This window comes from Protopterus annectens, chromosome 13.part0 (genome assembly GCF_019279795.1).
Source record: "Protopterus annectens isolate FY-2018-M chromosome 13.part0, PAN1.0, whole genome shotgun sequence".
Lineage (NCBI taxonomy): Eukaryota > Metazoa > Chordata > Ceratodontiformes > Protopteridae > Protopterus > Protopterus annectens.
Genome location: NC_056747.1, coordinates 184,928,602 through 184,950,185, shown reverse-complemented (window position 1 = coordinate 184,950,185; position 21,584 = coordinate 184,928,602). Strand labels below are relative to the sequence as shown.

The following is a 21,584-nucleotide window of genomic DNA, read 5'->3' as shown; positions in this document are numbered from 1 at the left end:
TGATATATTCATATCTCAGTGTATCCCTCTCCACTGGTACAAACTTCCACTAGTTTGACAGAGTAGCATCTTTGCCACCTTCATTCTAAACCTAGATAACTGGATGGGCATCCTGAAATTCTCCCTTGTCTTGCCCTCCAAAAGGCTGGATAGAACTTATTAGTTATTATTATTTTTTTTGGCTAGGTGTTTAATGGTCTACAGACTGATTGCCTAGTACTTGCCTGTGAATGGCAATTATCAGTTTTACATGCCTGTAAAGCTGCAAAATAACAAACACAGTGGTCAGCATATGATACTATCATTTGCACTGCACTAGAAGTTTTAACTGGCAGCAGGTATGTGGAATGTGAGAAGGTATGTAACACCACTGCTACAGTGCCAGTGTCACAGCCGCTTCTGGTGATCAGCTCTGAAGTGGGATCACCAAAAAGTAGTAAAAGTAGTGTATTCCAGCTTTCTGCTACACAGCTCTCCCCTCTGCCACATTTCCTGTAAGTAATAGGGGAAAAACTGACTGGAATGCTGTTGTGGGAAGTGTATACTGGCACCACTGCCTACAGATAGTTTTTATTGAAGAAAAATGGGCCCAGGGAATACTCATTGAGTACATACCTGATAATCTGCAGACATCAAAACTAGATGTAATGTCACCAACACAGTGGCACAGAGGGATAAAGCCCAGACTGTAACCCAGGCAACTTAACTGCAGTATGTTCTGTCTCAATTTAATTTCTCCAAGTCTTTCTGGTTTCTAACACATTGACGAGAATGGACCCCACTCCTATATCAAAATGTTATCAAAGTTCATGAAATTAGTATTGTTTTAATTTTTGTTAGCCAGAAGTGCTCTTTGTAGCGCACACAATGTGCACAGGACTGACTCCTCCTGCAGTTCATACGGAGTTACAGTGGATATAAAAAGTTTACACACCCCTGTTAAAATGCCAGATTTTTGTGATATAAAAAATGAGACCACAATAAATCGTTTCAAAACTTTTCCCACCTTTAATTTGACCTATAACCTGTACAATTCAATTGAAAAATGAACAAATCTGTTAGGGGAAAAATTATACAAAATAAAAAACATACAATACGTTGGTTGCATACATGTGCACATCTTTAAACTAATACTTATTTGTATGTGCACACCCTTAAACTAATACTTTTGAAGCACCTTTTGATTTAATTACAGCATTCAGTATTCATGGGTAGGAGTCTATCAGCATGGCACATCTTGACTTGGCAATATTTGCCCACCCTTCTGGGATTCAAAGATGGCTGCCGTTCTATAAGCACTGCAGTACTTCAGCTCTTCAAATACCTGAGAAAGAAATCAACCCTGTGGAGTTACACTTAGAGTAAACATACTAATTGACAGTAATTACTAATCTACCAGAAGTCACTTTTGGTTCTGAGAAAGAAAAATCGGAAAAAAATACTCGGTAATAGCAGGATTGGATCTGATTGTCAGGTTGACTCTGAACAGAGCACCGAACAAAGGACGGACTTATCTCACTTCTGTAACTTTTCCTTGGGAAATAAATCTACTTGCAGAAGTTCGAAATGTCAAAAGAGGACAAAAATATGGAAACTACAACTACCAAAACTAAGTTGTCAGTTTTCGGTCTCTTAAAGATTCTTTCTCCGGCAATTGCAAAGCTATCAAACAGCAAGAGAATGCAAAAACAGGGACGACAACAAAACCTGATCAACAGGTCACAATGGAAGAAATCAAATCAGCATTGCTACCTATACAGGATGCCTTAAAAGAGCTAACAGCTCAAACGCTTACATTTAGTGATACATGCAACCGGATTCTCGAAAGAATGGGGAAAGCAGAAACTAGAATAGCTGCAAATGAAGACAACATAATAATGCTTACTAAAAGAACAGAGACACATGGGGCAGACATTCAAACGATGCAAAACAAAATTCTGGACTTGGAAGCAAGATCCAGACGCAACAATATAATAATCAGAGGGATCCCAGAATCTATTCAATATAATGATCTGATCACTTCCATTACACAAATATTCGAAATACTGCTCAAGGACTCTGAGGATGTTAAACAGATGGTCATAGAAAGGGCGCATAGAGCATACAGAGAATCTCAAGCTTCAAATATACCCAGACCTGTTTATGTTAAAATATTGAACTACCAAGATGTGAGCAAAATACTGTTAACTATAAAAAAAACTGGTGGATCTATAATTTGGCAAAATAATAAAATCTCCATAGCACAGGATTTACCAACACAAATAAGGCAATCTAGACAAATGCTGGCTCCATATTGTAAGTTTCTGATTGACAAAAATATCAGATTTCAAATGAAATATCCCAATAACTTAATTTTTACTGTGGATGGCATTAAATACTCTGTAAGCACAAAAAAAGAAGCAAGACCTACTTTTTTGAAGCTTTTTAAGGCTCTGCCATCTTCGGAAATGTGAACAGTCCATCTAGGCTTTCTGCAACATCAGGGAGAATGGGATTCTTCATTTACGACGATTCGAGGCTTTAAAATCCTTTGTCTGTTCTGTTTCTTGTAGCAGGCCTGGAGATTCATCTTCTTATCTTCTGATCTCATAGTTCCAGTTTCAACACGAAGTTCCCACGAAGTTTTATGGCTGTAGCGAGCGCTAGTAACCCACGAGGCAACAGGAAATGCATTGGAGGAAGCAGAGGGACCGTTTTTAGTGTGGCGCAGCTAGGAGGTCCGTTCGCGAATTGGGTCCCCCGTCGCGAGCGCGAAGGAAAGGATTTAGACTGCCTTAACACTTTTAATAGCTGGGAAGAAAGAAGAACTGCTGGAGAGGCAAAACAAAACCTTTTGGACTTATTTAGAAGGAAAAGGACTGTAAGATATTGGGTGAAGTCAGAGTGATGCAGGTAAACGCTGTGGGAATGCATTGAGTATTAGAGAAGGTGATTGTAATGTGTAGTGGCAGAATAAGGTACTGTGGTTTTTTATATATATATATTTTTTTTTTCTCTCTTTCTGTCTCCCTTTTCTTTTATCTCTTTCCTTTTTTCTTTTAGATAGGTGTATCATTTCCAAATGAAAAATGGTACAAAAATGGTTAGATTAAGAGATTAAAACAATGTGCAGATAACAATAAAAGAACATAAAAGAAGATGTTTCTAAATGTGTAATTTAAGGCATTTTCCTTCTTTCTTCTCCTTTCTGCTGTGCTCCCTTTATGCTTTTTTTTAACCCTTTTGTTCCTCTCTCTTTTACATATGGTTACCACAAGTGAAAGTGCCATCATTATAGTTTTATTTTTAGCTGCATTGATTTTCAATATTAACATGTTAGTATGTAAGTTTGTATGGGAGGAACAAAGCAGATTAAAGTAGTTAGATCATTTAATCCAGTAGATGCAGGGTGTTGGGAAATGTTAAATAACTATGTGCTTTCTATGTCAACTAATATTTAATTCTGTATAGAACAACAAATCAAAACGTTATATGCTATTGCTGAATATAAAGCTGGAGTGAACTGAAGTACATTAGAATTTCACGGTACAATTAGTTTATTTGTATATCCAAAAATATGTTCAGAGCTGTAGTTACTTATAGTAGTGTTTAGTAGGGAATGTCAGAATTAGGCTTTGTAGACGTAGAAGTAGTTGTTGTAGGTTTTTTGCATGGGGTTTTATTGTTAAATAATAGAATTACTAGGTTAGTTACTCAGATGGTTTCCAGTAATGTGAAAAACCTATGTTCATCCTGGTCCAGAGGAATAGTGGATAGGCACTGGGTAGGGATGGGATGGCAGTTTTGCTTCCAAACAATTGACGATATGCTAACTTATGTTACTCTAAGGTTGCTTAAAAAGATTAGACATCGATGTACATTTCTAATGAGCTTTAAATGTGGATAATAGAATCTTGGAATGTCAAAGGACTCCAGAACAAGAAAAAAAGAAAGCTGTTTTTTCATTTGTTTCTCAAATCATCAGCAGGTTGTATTTTATTACAAGAAACGCATATGACTAATGACCAGTGGGAGTCAGTGAAAGATAAGAAATGTGTTAGGAAGATTGTGACAGCAGAAGTAACAACGAATAGTGCAGGGGTGGCAATTATAATTAAGACTCACTTTCAGGGAGATATTTTGGATGTGAAAATGGATCAGGAGGGTAGATGGTGTTTGGTGCTTCTCACATCCAAATGTTATGATAAACCTATAGTACTAATTTGTGTATATTCCCCTAATGTTAATCAGCATCATTTTATAACTTCAATTTATTCCATTTTACAGTCATATAATAATTGCTATATAGTGATGGGAGGGGACTGGAACTCTTATCAAGATCCGAAATTAGACAAGTTGGGTGCTTCTAAAGCATTCAATAAACAGGCAATGGTAGCATTGAAGGAATTGAAAATTGATTTCAAACTGTATGACCCTTTTAAACACATACACTCACAAGGAAAAGCAGAGAATTTTACTTTTTACTCAACCTGCCATAAAATATGGTCGAGAATTGACTTTTTCTTAATTTCAGAGGTACTGATCTCAGCCGACCCTAGTGTTTCTAATCAAGTCAGACAACTCTCAGACCATTCAAAGATAACTTTAACCTTAAACAGCAATAATATGAATACTAAGAGGCTTCGAGGGTATAATTGGTCCTTGAACCCATATTTACTAACCAAGGAAGATATCTTAATGGAAGTCAAGGAGATTCTTAAACAGTTATTATACAATATTTCCCAAAATAGACACCCAATAGATATAGAATGGGCTACAACTAAAACGCAGCTAAGAGGACTATTTATCCAAAAAGCTACATATTATAAAAAATTGCAAAATAAGACTCAATTGGATTTAGAAACCAAAATTCAATTATTGGACCAAGATTTGATGAGGAACTATAATGATCAGACAGAAACGGAGCTATTAAGATGTCAGAAAGAACTGTTTTTACTTCATAATAGAAAATTGTCACTTTATGAACAAAGAAATTTAGTAAAATATGCAAATCATATTCAAACCCCCTCGAAAGCATTAGCTCGTATCATTAACCAGACGAAATCAACATGATTAATTACTGAAATACACTATAACAATATTACATATACTGACAAGGCAGATATCATGAAGACCTTTGAAAAAATTTTTAATCAGATTTACGGCGAGCAGCAGACACTCTTGCAAGATAGACAGGAAAGATTTTCTACAGAAAATCACTTTCCCTAATATTGATAAGGACTTCCATAGAGATTTAATCAAACTGATTGCAGTTGAGGAGGTGCTAGAGACAATCAAGAAACTAAAGCCTCACAAAGCCCCAGGGCCAGATGGTTTGACCTCAGAATTCTACAAATCTTTTAGTGAGATTCTGAGTAGTGTATTGTCACAGACTTTCAATTATATCATTCTAAATAGAATTAATGATCCTCATTTTAAAGCCTCAAGGACAGTTCTGATATTGAAGGAGAAAGGTGAGTCCAAAAATCCTGATAATTACAGGCCCATATCACTTTTGAATATCGACATGAAAATCATGACATCCATTCTGGCGAGTAGACTGAAAAAGGTAATAAATCTAATAATATCAGAGGAACAGGCGGGGTTTATGGATGGGAGACAGACCACGGACAATACCTTAACTCTTCATACCTTAATCCCTTATGCGAAATATAAAAACCTGAATTTGTACTCCCTAATAATTGATGCCCAGAAAGCATTTGATAGGGTTAATTTGGTTTATTTATTTGATATATTACCATATTTTAGTATACCGCAGGAGTTTATCTCAACGTTAAGGATACTATACAATAATGCATACACAAATTTATTTATAAATCACGAATGCTCAAATAGGATACAAATCAAAAATGGTACCCGACAGGGTTGCCCATTATCTCCCATCTTATTTAGTCTGTACTTGGAGCCCTTATTTTTACACCTTAAGCAAAATGTATTTTATAATTCTCCAGTACTGTATGGGATAAAGGTTAGGATGGCTGCCTTCGCAGATGATTTAAACATATATTGTACTACACCTGTTTCCGATACTGAAAAAATATTAGCTGCAATAGAAAGCTTTGAGAGAATTTCCAACTACAAGCTAAATTTTAAAAAATCTAAAATATTCCCATTAAAGATACCCACACCCTTTTCAGTGCTACCATTGATAGGACAAGTAATGACGGAAGAAAGGATAAAATATCTGGGGATTGCATTCTCAACTGAAAATAGAGATTTTTTTATAAACAACGTAAAGTCAACTACAGATCAAATAACATTGGATCTAGAAAGATGGAGTAAATTGAAGTTACCAATGATGGCAAGAGCAGCAATTATAAGAATGAATGTTCTTCCCAGAATGTTTTTAGAGCTGCACAACTCAGAATTATGAAAACATTCTTTAAACAGCTTCATATAGGATTGGGGAGATTTCTTTGGGAACCCAGGAAGATGAGAATATCATATGAAAAATTGATGGCTCCAAAAAATAAGGGGGGGCTGGAGTTACCGGATTTTGAAATTTACTATTTAGTGATTCAGGCCAACAGGATTTTAAAAGACGTCTTACTTCGACAGTGATAGTAGAAAATGGACACCCAAATGTGTGCTCCTAACGTATAAGCATATAAGGGAAGTGGGAGTCAATGTTAAAGCATTACCCTTTCTGAATAATCAAACAATGAGTAAATATAAGTTAATGGAGCACATCAAGAGCTATGTAACGGCAATTCAAACTCTTTTTGCTTCCTTAAACTTACTACAATATATGATGGTTTTCCAACCGTTTCATGGAAACCCAAACTTAACAATTGGTAGTCAATTGATAGATCTAAAGAAATTCCCCTTAATTAAGGAGTTAACTGTACTCTATTTATATCCTTTTCTAGGAGTAGCAGTACATGATATTTTAAGAGAAATGGAACTTCCTATTTCCTATTTAATTATTGTTAAGACAGCTAAAAGACTTGGCAATAAACTATTTTAATAACTTTGAAATGAAAGGGGAGGACTTAATCACTTCTCGTAATCTGTGGGAAGCGCTGTTGCAGGATAGAAAATATATAACTGCAGCATATAAATTGATAAAAGAGAAGAAGTACAACAATTATATTCTTTTATCGAGTTACTGGAGGGAGAAATTGATATTGTCAGATGACAATAAGATATTGGAGGCATTTAGTTTAACATTAAAGTCCGTATCCCTTCAAAAATTGGTATTTGCGCAGCTGATGATATTTAACAACGCATACTATACTCGTCTCACTCTTCCCAAATTTGATGCAAAGAATTCACCCAAATGCCCACAATGCTTCGATCATACAGTGGATTTGCTTCACATGTTCTGGAGTTGTAAGTGCATTTATAAATTGTGGAATTCACTAAAATTGCAGTTACAAAAAATGGGCTACCAAAACTCAACACTCTCTTGGGAGTTTATGATTCTTCATATTCCCCCGGAGAATTTAGATAAATCAAAAAGGATTGTAATTATGAATATTTGCTTATTAATGAAATTATATATAGCCAAGAATTGGTTGAACCCAGCCCAGACATCGTGGGAAAATTTCAGATTGTTGGCAATAAAACACATCTTAGCGCATAAACTGTTAATTAGTGACCATAAGAAACATATCAACAATATAAAAATATGGGAGCAAATGTTTAATATTGTGTTGGCTTAGAGGTTCCTATCCACTTTTTCTCGGGACCCAGAGTACAGTGTAAAATCAATCTTAGACTAGATAGAGAAAATACAGATTGTTGGCTTTGATTTGTTAATGTTGTTTTTTTTTTTTCCTTTTGATTGTTAGTGCTGTACCTATGATTAATACATGAGGTTGACATATAATGTGAAGTTAACCAATGGAAGCATTTTGTATATATTGTACATAGTGTGTGAATTTGTAATATGGTTGTGAAAAACAATAAAAAATGATTATTGAAAAAAAAAAATATTTGCCCACCCTTCCTTGCAAAAGTGCTCCAAATCTAGCAGAATGCGAGGGCATCTCTTGTGCACAGCCCTCTTCAGGTCACCCCATAGATTGTCTATTGAATTTAGGTCTGGGCTTTGGCTGGGCCATTCCAAAACTTAATTTTCTTCTGGTAAAGCCATTCTTTTGTTGATTTGGATGTATGCTTGGGGTCATTGTTGTGTTGAAAGGGGAAATTCCTCTTCAGCTTTCTAGCAGACACCTGAAGGTTTTGGGCCAAAAGTGACTGGTATTTGGAACTGTTCATAATTCCCTCCACCTTGGCTAAAGCCCCAGTTCCAGCTAAAGAAAAGCAACCCCAAAGCATGATGCTGACACCACTATGGGGAATGGTGTTCTTTTGGTGATGCATATTGTTGTTTTTTGCGCGAAGCGTACCTTTTGGAATTGTGGCCAAAATGTTCACCCTTGGTCTCATCAGACCATAGCACATTTTCCCAAATGTTTTTAGGAGACTTGATGTATTGTTTTACAAATTTTAGCTGGGCCTGGATGTTTTTCTGTGTAGGAAAAAGGCTTTCGTCTTGCAACCCTTCCCAATGGCCCAGACATATGGAGAATATGGGAGACTGTTGTCCCATGTAGTACACAACCAGTACTTGCCAGAAATTCCTGCAGCTTCTTCAGTGTTGCTGTAGGTCTCTTGGCAGCCTCCCTGACTAGTTTTTGTCTTGTCTTTGCATCAATTTTGGAGGGATTGGACCAGTTCTTTGCAACGTTACTGTTGTCCCACATTTTCTCCACTGTTTGACTGTCTTCACTGTGTTCCATGGTATAGCCAATGCTGTGGAAATTTTTTTGTACCCTTCTCCTGACTGATATCTTTCAACAATGAGATCCCATTGATGCTTTGTAAGCTGTCTGCAAACCATGGCTTTTGCTGTAGCAGGCAACTGAGTAAATGTCAGGAAAATCCTACTAGGACAGCTGAACTTTATTTGTGGTTAATCAGTGTCTCCTTAACTGATGGCAGGTGTTTACCCAAGAAGACTGAATGCTGTAATTAAAGGAGTACCACACCCACAGACTCAAAAAATCATGTTTAAAACATCATGGCATGAAGTTTCCTACACTTTAACAGCACTCTGGGATTATTTACAAGATTTTATTGTGGTTCAACAAAGTATTAGTTTAAGGGTGTTCACACTTATGCAACTAGCGTATTGTATATTTTTTATATTTTGTTCCCCTAACAGGTTTGTTTTTCAATTGAATTGAACAGGTTATAGGTCACATTAAAGGTGGAAAAAGTTTTGAAATGATTTATTGTGGGCTCATTTTTGTTATAGCACAAAAACCTGGAATTTTAACAGGGGTGTATGTAAACTTTTCATATCCACTATACATGTATCAGTAACCTATCTAAGTATGATTGTACATTTTTTTATAAGACCCATTGCTCCTACTACTATTGGAACTGTCTGGGTATCTTTCTGCCAGTAAATCCTGTTATGTTATGACTTTGTGTTTGTAAGTAAGACACTGTAGTCACTGGGTGTAGCAATTTCAATAATCAGTGTTACTTTTGTCTTCTTTTCATGGATTGCAATATCCGGTTTTCTCGCATCTGATTTTTGAACTGTTGGTAATGGGCGACTCCGTGTGATATAAACTTCAGCATTTTCTGTAATGCTTTGTGGCTCATGTTTCCAACGTTTTTCAGCTACTTCAGTAAAATACATTATTAAAACACTTGTAATTCTTACAAATGATGTAAATGTTTTATTGCAAAACTGTAGCTACTAGACATTGTTAATCTTTAATCTGTTGTAAATGTAAAGGCTTAACTTACTTCATGTTGCAACAATTGTAATCTTATCTGTATATCGATATAAATGTCTAAATGTGGAGTTTTTCTTGCTGGGCCTCCAGTGAAAAAGGGTTATGTGACCCAGTCAGACTATTCTGGTTAACAAATGTCAAATAAATAAATAGTGTTTGCACAACCCCCAATGCAACAGTCTTGCCAAATTATTATGCCTTTCTGTGTACGTCCTACCATTAGTTTATCACACCCAGCCACAAGATGTGTGACTTTCCAATTCTGTTTTACAAGACCTGCATTTATCTGTTTCTCCCATATGATCAATAGACTTTGTAAACCAACATGTACATAGTCCACTGTCTTGGGCCAGCAATATTAATCTTTTGTCTTTTGGTTTAAATTCATCTCGCTTAACCATTCTAGCATTCGGTTCTGATCAAAATTAAGTTGTTCAAAGAATTTTCTGTACTTTCAACTAAATTTATATATTTTCCACATTTCTTGCCTTCTCATCTGTTCTTTCACCATATGTTCTTTTGTTTGTTATTTTTGGCACATTCTGTTGCTGCCTGATTTTTATCTACTTCTGGTTTGATTTCCATTCCTGCTTGACACTAATATGCTTCTCCTAAACTAAGCAGGGATGTCACCTTAGACTTATTCTCCTTGTGTTTTAAAACTTTCACTATATTTGGGTCTTGTGAGGTCAGCAAATACGTATGCAGTCCAACAATTGCAGATATGTACATATAATCAATTTCGAGTAGGCCCATACTTCCTTCAGAATGGGGAATATGTAGTCTTGGTATACACTGATTTTTATAAATCATTTGATAAACACAAAGATAAAGCTGCGGTGGTACAGTGGTAGCGTTGTTGCCTCACAGCAAGAGGTTCTGCTGTTCGATTCTCTGCTGGAGTGCCTTCTGTGTGGAGTCTGCATGTCCTCCCCGCAGTCGAATGGCCTCCGTAGGCGTTGGGCTGGCAACTCAGCACCATAAAAAAAATCTACTGCCAATCATTAGCGGACCGGAGTTGTGCTGTGGTGATCCCTAATAGGGAAGAGCCAAAAAGACAAACATTTGATAAACACAAAGCATTTTTCTTGTTTTTCTGTCCAACACCTTCTGGAGCCAGTCAATTGCTTCAAAACTGTAAGTTAGGACAGGAAGAGCAAATTGGTTTGTAGCTTGGACTTTATTCCTAGATGTCAGAGCTGTTTTCAGTATTAGTTTTAGTCTTCTAAAATGTCAGTTACTATGTTTTATTCGCATTTGTTCATGTTTTATTGTTGATCCTTCATCAGTTCCCAAATATTTATAAACTTCTTGCCCATGTATTTGTATCACTTACCTGTCCTCAGGCTGATGTTTTCTTGGTGCTGCAGCTTTCCTGATTTATAGGTAGGTTTTGCACATTTATCAAAACCAATTGACATTCTTATATCATCTGAAAATGTTTTGACCCCTTGTAGTAGTGCTTTCAGTTGGTTATCTGGACTATACAGTTTTAAATCATCCAAAAAAAATGAGAAATCTTTATATTTTGTTGTTTTCTTGGAGCCACGTTGTAGCCCTGACCTAATCTGTTACGTAGACAGCTTAATGGGTTAAGGACACGACAAAAGAACAGCAATGACAGAGTCACCCTGGAATATCCTCATTTGAATTTTTATCCCTGAAATTTGTCCTTTATCATGGCTTAACTGCAAAGTAGTTTGCCACTGTTTCATGGTTGCTGTAATGTAGTCTGTCTGTGTAAGGGTGTATCTTGTACATTTTTAAGTACTCTCTTTCTTATCCATGAATGTGGGATACTGTCATATGCTTTTTTGTAGTCTGTCCATGCCATACTTAGATTCTTCCCCCTTTTACAGTTGTCCATTATGACTTTATTTAACAACTAATAATCCTTTTCCATATGACTTTCTTTTGTTACCCCTTTGTTCTGTTGCCATGACTGAGTTTTCTTCTACAGGAATATAAACTCTTAGCGTCAATTCCAGTGTATAGTTTATACATCGTTGGAAGGCAAGTTATTGGTCTATAGTTTTTAGGATCACTTGCAGGTTCGCACTTAAGTAGGAGCATTGTTTTTCCTGTTAACCAGGTTGGTGTCTGCTCTGGGTGTGCATATAAATAGTTCTAACTCATGGCTAAATCATCATGTAAAGATGTTAATACTTTTATCTAGAAGTTAGGTTCTACATTTGGGCCTGGAGTGTTCCAATTAGGAGCTTTTCTTAACTATATTTCAGTTTATCTGGCTGGCACTTCATCCCATTTCATATGATGTACATTTGAACTTCTTATTCTTTCTTTTACTTCTATCCATTCAGCATCTTTATAATCCACAGGATCTTCATGGAAATTTCTCCAAAATGCATCTATTTCTTCTCTTTTGGTGGTGTTTCAGTTGCTTATTTTGCACTTTTCCTTTATATTTATCTGCATATCTTCTATGTTTTTTTGCCTGTGCTGATATTTTAGTTCATTATTTGAAATTGTGCATGATAGATCCTGATCCTTTCTGATACTGTGCATTGCTTTTATCATGTCTCGTCTTTCTGAGTATTTTTGTTGATCCGTTCCCTCTTCTGTACTTTTCTAACAGTGGCACTCGCTGTCTTAATTGCTTTATAGTTTTCTCTTTTCAATGCATCCTTGATGGTGTTCGATTTCTCCTCTTCCTTTCCCTTACTGCCCTGTGTTTTTGTGGTAAGACTTTATCAGTTATTAGTTTAGCCGCACAGTAGTATATCCTATTTACTTCTGTTTCTATCTCATGAATTTCTATGAACAGTCTTAATTACTATGTTCATTTTTTATCAGACTTCTAACTTTTGGGGTTTTATTGACTTTCTGTAGTCTGTTTCTTTCATTGATCTTGATATGTCTGTCTATTTTCAACTCTTCTCTTAGATAATTTTCTTCAAAACTGAGGGCACATTCTTTGTTTTCCATTTCCTGTGGGCTTTCTACAGAAAGTTCCAGATAATCTTCCCTGCCATCTGCTGCATTCTCTTCAGTTTCATCCTGTGTCATCCGTTGCTCGTAAGTATGTTGACTCCACAACATTGAGTACATACAAATATTTCAAGCACGGGTGTTAATGCCCTTCTAGCTTGCCAATATACCAAAACATTTGTTCCCATAATAAGTGTCCAGGCTATTCTTGAAAATAACTAAACTAGTACTTTAGTGTAATTTTGTGGTCTGTTCCATGAGTCAGCTGCTCTATCAGAGAACCAGTTAGTACACTTTTCATCCCAATAGAATGCTGTGCATAGGTTATCTGATGATGCTTTAGTAATTTTTGATAGCCCCAAACATTTCCAGAGGTAGATGTCTCTAAATGCCCTATATAACTGAATAAGATCACTGCTTAGATATCTGTAAGAGACATTGTACAAGTTCAAATATTTTAGTCTTTCATAATCACTTAAATTTTCACATCCATGGATGCCCTTGGTATATTTCTGCTATACTCTTTCTTTCCAGTTTACTCATGCTTGTTTCCTTATAGGGTTTCCATGTTGTTATTCCGTACTCAAGTTTGGGTCTAATATAACTAACAATGACTTTATCATTTGTGATTTCCTAGACTTTATAAATCTTTTTATACAACCTATAGTTCTCTAGTTATCATTAACTGATTGGTTGATGTGATTAGAAAAACACATAGCGGAATCTACCCATATACCCAGGTCCTTAAATGAGTCTGCAGTTTCAATCACTGTGTACTGTATTAAATATTCACCTTTCAATTTATGTCTCCAAAGTCTTATATGCTTAGTTTTTGATGTATTTATCAGGATATTATTCTCCTGTGCTCAAATGGTCAATTTAGTCAAGTTCTTTTGCAGGCATGCCTTATCTGTAACACGTAATCAGTTTACCCAATTTCAGGTTGTCTGCATATAGACTGTAAAACACCTCAGATGAAAAGAAATTGGGTCTGAAAGATGCAATCTAAACAAGTAAGGGCCTAGGACAGAGACTTGTAGGGGACACCCTGACTGTAGCCAAGGATTTCACCTATCCAGTTGCTGTATGATACTTGCCATGTCATATTTGTAAGCTATGCAGGTATCCATCTTATGAAGAGTACATTAATACCTAGTTGTCCTAATTTATTGATCAGTGTTTTGAGTATGACTCTATCAAATGCTGAAGTCAAATCTATATGAATTAATTCACAGTACAGTTTTTCAATGATAGCTGTTATGTTTTTCTAGAACATCATGTTACAGGTGGTAATAGATCTTTTTTCAACATATGAATGCTGATGTATGCTTTCAAGTCCTATCTTATCCAATATTACTTTCTCCATAATTTTTCCACAATATAAAAGTAGATTTAAGGGTCCATATGGCTACTCCCCTTTTCCCTTAAGGGACAGGTTTATTAAGGGCAGGTCTCCAATCTTGAGGAATCTCCCCATTTTTATATGACCTAGTGAATAATAGATGTAATGGTACCGTACGTTCTTGCTGAAGTGTTCTCAGGTCTTTGTTACTAATTCTGTCTCCTCTCTGCACTTTGGATCCAGTTTGTGCAGTTATTTTTCAATATAATCTAATTTAATTCCAGTGCCTGAGATTACCTGAATGTTACTAGGACAATTTATCAATATCACACCTTTTGTGGAGCCAAACTGTTTTGTATAAGATTTTGTAAATGTATCTATAATCTCTTGTGTCTGGAATACATTTTAGAATTTGTACACAGTTTATCAAGTTGTATGTCTTTACTTCTTCTACATCTTATGTACCTATAAAAAGGTTGTGCTCAATATCCTTATATACATTTTCTTCAAATTTTTCTTAATCTTGTTTCACACTTGTTTATTTCAGTTTTCAGAGTTGTAGTGAACCTTTCTTCCATTTCTTATATTTTTTGTCTCCCGCCTTAATCATACATCTTGTTCTTATGGAAATGTATCCCCCTAATGTATGCTTAGATCCTGATGTTAAACATTTTTTTTTAATTTTTTTGCACTCAAACAATTTCTCTTTCAAAACTTTCCAGATTCCATTTGCAGTTTTTCCACTGAACACCTCACTCCAGTTAGTTTTATATAGTGACTATTTTGCGTCAGAGTTGCCAGTTTCCTGTACCTTCACTTGCTGTGCAACTCCAGTTGAACTTTTGGACTGGTTTCCTATGGAAGGCTCCAAAGCATTTTAATATGATAACTGATCAGATGTTTCCCACTCCACTGGTTTCTCTTTAATTAGAGGCTCCATTGCTGTATCCTGCTGTTGTATTGTTAGAGTTAGATTTTCTACACTAAATCCTTCACTTTGCAGGTAATCCATGACTTCAGTTTCTATGAATTTTACTTCTGCATTACTAATCCTCTTTTCTACTTACCTCTTTGTTCTCTTATTTTTTGGATTGTAAAATTTTCCATATCCAGATACCTTTGCCTGTACTTCTCTTCAAATATCTTTGGTGCTGCTCTTTTTGTATTGATTAGTTTTTCCTTCTTTACATCAATATTGCACCATATTAAATCTGTTTTTCTTTCCAATGTCCATATTTCTTCCTCAGATGTCTCCTGCTTTTCCTGTTTCTCCTTACTTGGGGGACTCGTTCCATCATGCTGTGATATAATGTTAGACTTTCTACACCAAATTTTTACTTCACAGGTATTCCATAACTTCAGCTTTACCAATCTTCTGTTCTTCATTCCCTTTTTGCAATCTTATTTTTTGTATTGTGAAATTTTCCATATCTGGATGACTTTGCCTGCATTTCTGTTCAAATATCTTTTGGGATACTTTTTTGTATTGATTAATTTGGCTTTCTCCTTTGTATAAATATTGCACCATATCAGAGTCCTCTTTCTTTCCTAAGTCCATATTTCTTTTTTATACCTTTCAAAATCTCTAGATTTTGTGCTTTGTTTTGTTAATTCCTCAATCACTTCTTTTTCCAAATAGCCTAAGGTTTCTTGGTCTATATAATGATCTGAAGTTGATGTTTTCATTTGTCTTCAACCTGTGGGTTTGGGTCTGATATTGAATCAGACTCTGACAAGTACTACAGCTCTAGGATCCAAAAAATCTGAGCTGCTCCTCTGAACATAATGCCCTGCTCTCCCTTCATCCCTCAGTTCTCTTTGCCAAGTTTTCAAACAGCATTGGGATAGCAATTTATCTGAGCTCCTTTTAGGTTTGTGAGTAGATTTTCAAGAAATTTTCTTTAAAATGTATTTCTATCTCTGTTAGTTATTCTCCCCTATCCTGTAGCTACTTAACCGCATGGGTCTTTTTCTCTTTACAGTTCTTTCCATCTCTTTTAGTTTCCCCTTTCCTTATATAAAAAATAACTAAAACTAAACTTTTCTTCTAGTTTTTACCTCTGTATTAAAGCCTTTTCTGTATTTAAAACTTTTTCTGTTAGCGTCCCTTGTTGCCTTTACTATGTCAGATAAGCCAGCGGGGTTTAAAAAGTACACTACGTGTGGGCATAAAATTCCTCTATCCAGTGCCCACACAGAATGCATTGTTTTCTTGGGGGGCCGCTATGTGCTGGTTTCAATCAGCGCATGCTGATTGACAGGAGAAATAAACTGATCCTGAAGGGTCTTCTACCTTCTTCCTCTTCTTCTGGTTCTCTGTCCATTTCAGGGGCACAAACCCCCACCTAGAGGCACAAAGAAAAGATCCCTGGACAGAAGTTCTTCCTTACCTGTGGAGCTTTCTCGCAAGTCTGCGAAAATTTCAGACCCTGAGTCATCTGATTCGAGTGTGGGTGAGGAATCTGTCTGGATCCAACCCACTAGGTTTTCTCTGGAGCCAGTTACCTCCAGGCCTAAGTCACCACTGCTTCATGGGGCCCTTACAAGCCTAGCCAAAAGTTTATCCCCCAAAAAAAGAACCTCAGTCAGCACTTGTCACCTCTGTCAGTGAGAGACAGAGGTGGAACCCCTGGGACATATTTTTGGTTTCCCAGCCACTCATCAAGGTTGCGCTTGAAGAGGGTCAGTGAGGTACTCTGTTTGACATGTATGGGAAGTCTATTCCAGAGACGGGGCAGCTTCTGGGAGACAAACCTGTCTCTCCAGCAGGTTTTATTCATGTTGCATATTAGATTTAGGCCTTTCGAGTGGGTGATGTGCGAGGAGTTACTTACAGATATATGGAGCACCTCTAGTAGGGCAAGGTCCAATATTGCCTTGTAGGTTAGACACAAATCACCTATGAGCAATTTGTACGATGCTCAGTAGAGTGATACTGATTTGAGCCTGTCCACACAGGACAGGTGTTGGAGGCCATGGATTCTCTTTGTGAGGTATTTCTGTCGCCTTTCCAGTTGGTGCAGGTGTTTAGAGAGGTGCATACCAAATGAGGCATTATACTCTATTATTGGCCTATTGAGGGAGGAATAGAGAGAGGTAATGACCTCCTTTTTTCTGGATGCAATCCCTTACTTGTGAGATGAACCAAGTAGAAGGCTTTTCTGACCACTGCTGCTACATGATGGTCGAATGTGAGATTGTTGTCAATCTGAGTACCCAGGTCTCTCACCAGAGGTTGTGTGCTTAGGGGGTTGATGTTGATGTTGGTAATCAGTAGGGGCCGTGTGTTTTGCCGAAAGGTATGATGATACATTTTTTTGCGTTTAACTTAAGGCCATGACTTTGGCACCAGCAATTTGTTGCTGTGAAACCCTCTTGCAGTATGTTAACATCATTTGGGGAGTAGATGACAGCACCCGACTTGCAGTCATCTGTAAACTTGGTCGGCCACAGGCCTTTTGTTTTTGTTTGGACTTCTGAGAAGTAGATGCCAAACAGTAGGGGTCCCAGGACAGGTCCCTGAGGAACACCACTAGTGACAGGTCTGTTGCCAGAGGTGGAGGCGCCTATTTTGACCTTGTGGGTCCTATTGGTGGGCCAGTTAGCCACCCACCTGATGAGATAGGGATTTATGCCAAGTTGCGTTAGCTTTTCAATGATGCCTGAGTGGGGGATTGTGTCAAAGGCCTTGGCCAAGTCAAGGTAAGCTGTATATACTGACTTTCTCTCATCCAAGGCCTTGATGACGGTCTCAAAGACGTCAACTAGGTTCAACAGGCAAGATCTGCCCTTGACTAATCTGAACTGGGTGGGGTCAAGTGCTTGGAGATTGCCTATGTCCTTGTTTATGAGAGCCATAATAATACACTCCATGGCTTTACAGATCAGACTTGTCAAGCTAATGGGGCGATAGTTTCTAGGGTCAGTAGTAGTGGCACCACCTTTGCGTAAGGTGATGACAGTGGCATTTCTCCACTCTGCTGGAATGAAGCCTGTACTTAGGCTGTGGTTGAATAGGGTGCTTAGTAGCGAAGCTAGTTCTTGCTAGAAATGGTGCAGAATACAGCCTGGGATACTGTCAGGTTCCATGGAAGCTGTGTTCTTTGCCTTGGATAGGGCCTTTAACACTTGATGTATGGAGATGTGAGGTGCAGGACAAGTATCTGGGATGTCGAAAGGGCCTTTGAGGGGGGTGGGGGGTGAAGTTTACACTGAACCTGTCTGCTAGCAGTATGCTAATTCAGCAGAATCAGTGTAAGTGGTACCATTAAGTATAAATTGGGAACGAACCTGGGCTTTGCTATGGAGGCTCCTGATGTAACTGAAGAAGGCTTTGTGTTTCCCTTTGTTTTGGAGGCTAGTTTCAATTCTTAATTGGCTTTGGAGGTTTTCACTAGTGATCTGATTTTGCTTGTTGAGGCTGAGGACGGAGTTTTTCCAATTTAGAATGTATTGCTTTTTACCCTTGAACAACAGATTCTTCCTTTTGTTGTAAAGCCTGTTGATAGATGATGTCCACCAGACATGTTTGTGTTTCCTTGAGGAGCAGGTTTCAATTCTGTTGGGTATGGCTGAGTCCATGCAGTTGTACAGGTGCTTGTATACTACATTAGCGTACTGTTCAGCATGGTTGTCTGCATCTTCTGAGGGGAGGGTGGTGTGAAGCTACTGATACCCTCCTTTCAGAGGTTGTAGTCAGCTTTTGAGAAGTTTTTTAGCCTGGTTATGGCTGGGGGTGGGATGGGGGTAGGGGGGTGGGATAGAAACTTCAAATGAGACAGACCAATGATCTGATCTCACCAGGGAAGATCATACTATGGGGAGTGGTGCAGCGGTTGCCCATATTAGTGAGAACCAAGTCCAGAATGTTATCTCTGCTTATGTGGGATGAGACATGCTGGTATAGTGTGTTAGAACGGATGAAGTCAAGGAATCGGACGAGTGCATTAGTGCAGGAATAGTTCACCCAGGCTATAGTGGGGTAGTTGAAGTCACCAAGGATCAGAGAGTTCTTCAATGGACACTAGCAGTTCAATGGTCCCTGCTTTCTTACCCTCTAAATTATCCGATCAGATTATCTCGAGTATGCAAGGAATCTCTTCTCTGGTGGCTTCAATTGCAGGTTCTAGAGCAAGGTTGTCCCTTTTATCCTTCTTCCCCCAAAGGCCATGGTGACCACAGATGCCTCCCAACTTGGGTGGGGGGTGCATTTTCTGGATCAGACAGTCCAAGGCACCTGGTCCCCTTTAGAGACCAATTTGCTTATAAACATCCTGGAGATGAGAGTGGTGCTCCTAGCATTGCAAGCCCTTCATACCGCTCTTCCCTCAGGAGCCATTGCAGCTTAGACAGGCAAAACATGTCTTTTGTTTGGTACATCAACAAGCAGGGAGGAACCAAGTATTATGTCTTATGTCGAGAGGCCATGAGGTTGTGGCAGTGGCCGATCTCCTCCAACCACATTCTAGTGGTAACACATATTCCAGGGAAGTCAAACATTCTTGTGGACAGGCTTAGCACGACCATTCTGATACCTCATGAGTGGTCTCTGAATCCTTCAGTGGCAGTCATGATCTTCCAGAAATAGGATCAGCCTTGTTGTGATCTCTTCACGTCTCCTTCCAACACCAAATGCAGCGAGTTTTTTGCCCTGATCCATCTTCAGGGACAGTCATCAAGAGAAGCTCTAGTCCATGCGTGGAACCCCAGTCTGCTTTATGCTTATCCCCCTTTCCCACTAATTCCAAGTTTCTTCAGAAATCTGAGAGGTTAAAGGGCAAAGTTATCCTCATTGCTCCCGTTTGGCCTTGACAAGTGTGTTTTTCCCTTCCTTTGGTCTCATCTAGTGCGTCCACCATGAACTCTGGATCCCGCTCCGGACCTTCTCTCCCATCCCTTGGGACATCCTCACCCAGACCTATCCAACCTAAGATTGACTGCTTGGTTGCTCCAATTCCATTGATGGCTAGATATCCTGAGGGGCTTTCTTCCCCAGTTAGGGAAATTTTAGTAGCAGCGTATAAACCTTCCATCAGGAAAGTATACAACAGCAAGTGGAATATACTTTCTTTTTGGGCCCACCAAAACCAACTGGATCCTTTTACGGCACCCATTCCTGCTGTTAGATTTTTTTTTTAACATTCATTTTTCATAATGGAGCTAGCCTTTCCACTGTTAAGGTGCAACTGGCAGCTATCTTGAACTTTCATGATGGGGAAAATTCATTACCTTTAGCCTCTTCCAAGCTGTGCCAAACTTTCCTCAAAGGCATCTTTCTTTTTCATCCTCCCATTAAGGATCTCACTCCCCATTGGGACCGTACCATGGTCTTACAAGCATTGGTTGTGCCTCCTTTTGAACCAGCAGCAAAGGTTGATTTGATGTTTTTGTCATGGAAGACTGCTTTCTTAATAGCCATCACGTCCGCTATAAGAGTGTCCGAACTTCACGCGTCCTCTGTCAAACCACCCTATTTGGTCTTGGTGTGCACCAATCCTTCCTTCCTGCCCAAGATTGCTTCTGAGGCTGATATGAATCAGGTAGTCAATCTTCCAGTCTTTTTCCCTAATTTGCAAAACAAAGGAGAATGCAAACTCCATATGCTGGATGTGCATAGACAATTACTTATTTATTTGGATAGGGCTAAACATTTCAGAAGGTCTGGCCAACTTTTTTGTTTCATACTCCAAAACTAAATTTGGGAAACCAATTTCCAAAGTTTCTCTGGCAAATTGGATTACAATCTGCATATCTCTGGTTTATTCTAATAAAGGGATTCCTTTACCGCTACTCATCAAAGCTCATTCCACTAGGTCAGTATCCATCTCTGCTGGCTTCTGGTCTGGCGTGCCCATTGATATTTGTTCTTGGATCCTAGAGCTGTAGTATTCAGCAGAGTTGGGTATGATATCGGATCCAAACCGACAAGTTTAAGACCAAACGAAAAAGCAACAACTTTGATGGAATGTTATGGTAAGTACATAAATTTGTTTTTTTTTTTTTCGTTTCATAAATCTGTTGTATTAATAAATACAAATTTGCATTTGAAACTTTTGACACTTTTACTGGTGCAAGTATTTTTCTTTCCTCTAATCTCTCTCAATCTTTTTGTACATCTTCTGTTTGGAAATTCTGGGCTTTTTGCTTAATAGTAAGAATACATCATTTCTTTCTTATCCTCAATAGTCCACTACACATCTTTATGGCTCTTTTTTGGCCCGTCAGTTGTGGTGATTTTTGTGGACTACTACATCCTTCATTATGTTGTCATTTTGTCTCGGGTTATGTAAGCTAAGACTTCCTAACCAGTGCTTGTAGACCTGTAGTATTGTATGGACTGTAATCACTTTATTCTCAGGGCTGTGTAACAAAATTAAGACCTGTAATCATGCCTAAAGCAGTGCATTTCAACAGAAGCTATATGATACTCCATTATGCTGTCGAAAGGTTTCTATTTAACTGCAATATGTAGATGGCTGAGCTTAGACACCCTACAGGATCTAATGCAATCAGTAAAACCATGTTTAAAATAGGTA

The 21,584-nt window shown here is 37.9% G+C and overlaps 1 protein-coding gene across 1 annotated transcript in view; it reads left to right on the top strand.

Annotated features, from left to right (window-relative positions):
• The window catches only part of RFX2 (regulatory factor X2), a gene marked incomplete at its 3' end in the record, with an annotated part of 743,615 nt that overhangs the window by 373,007 nt on the left and 349,024 nt on the right, over positions 1 to 21,584 (top strand).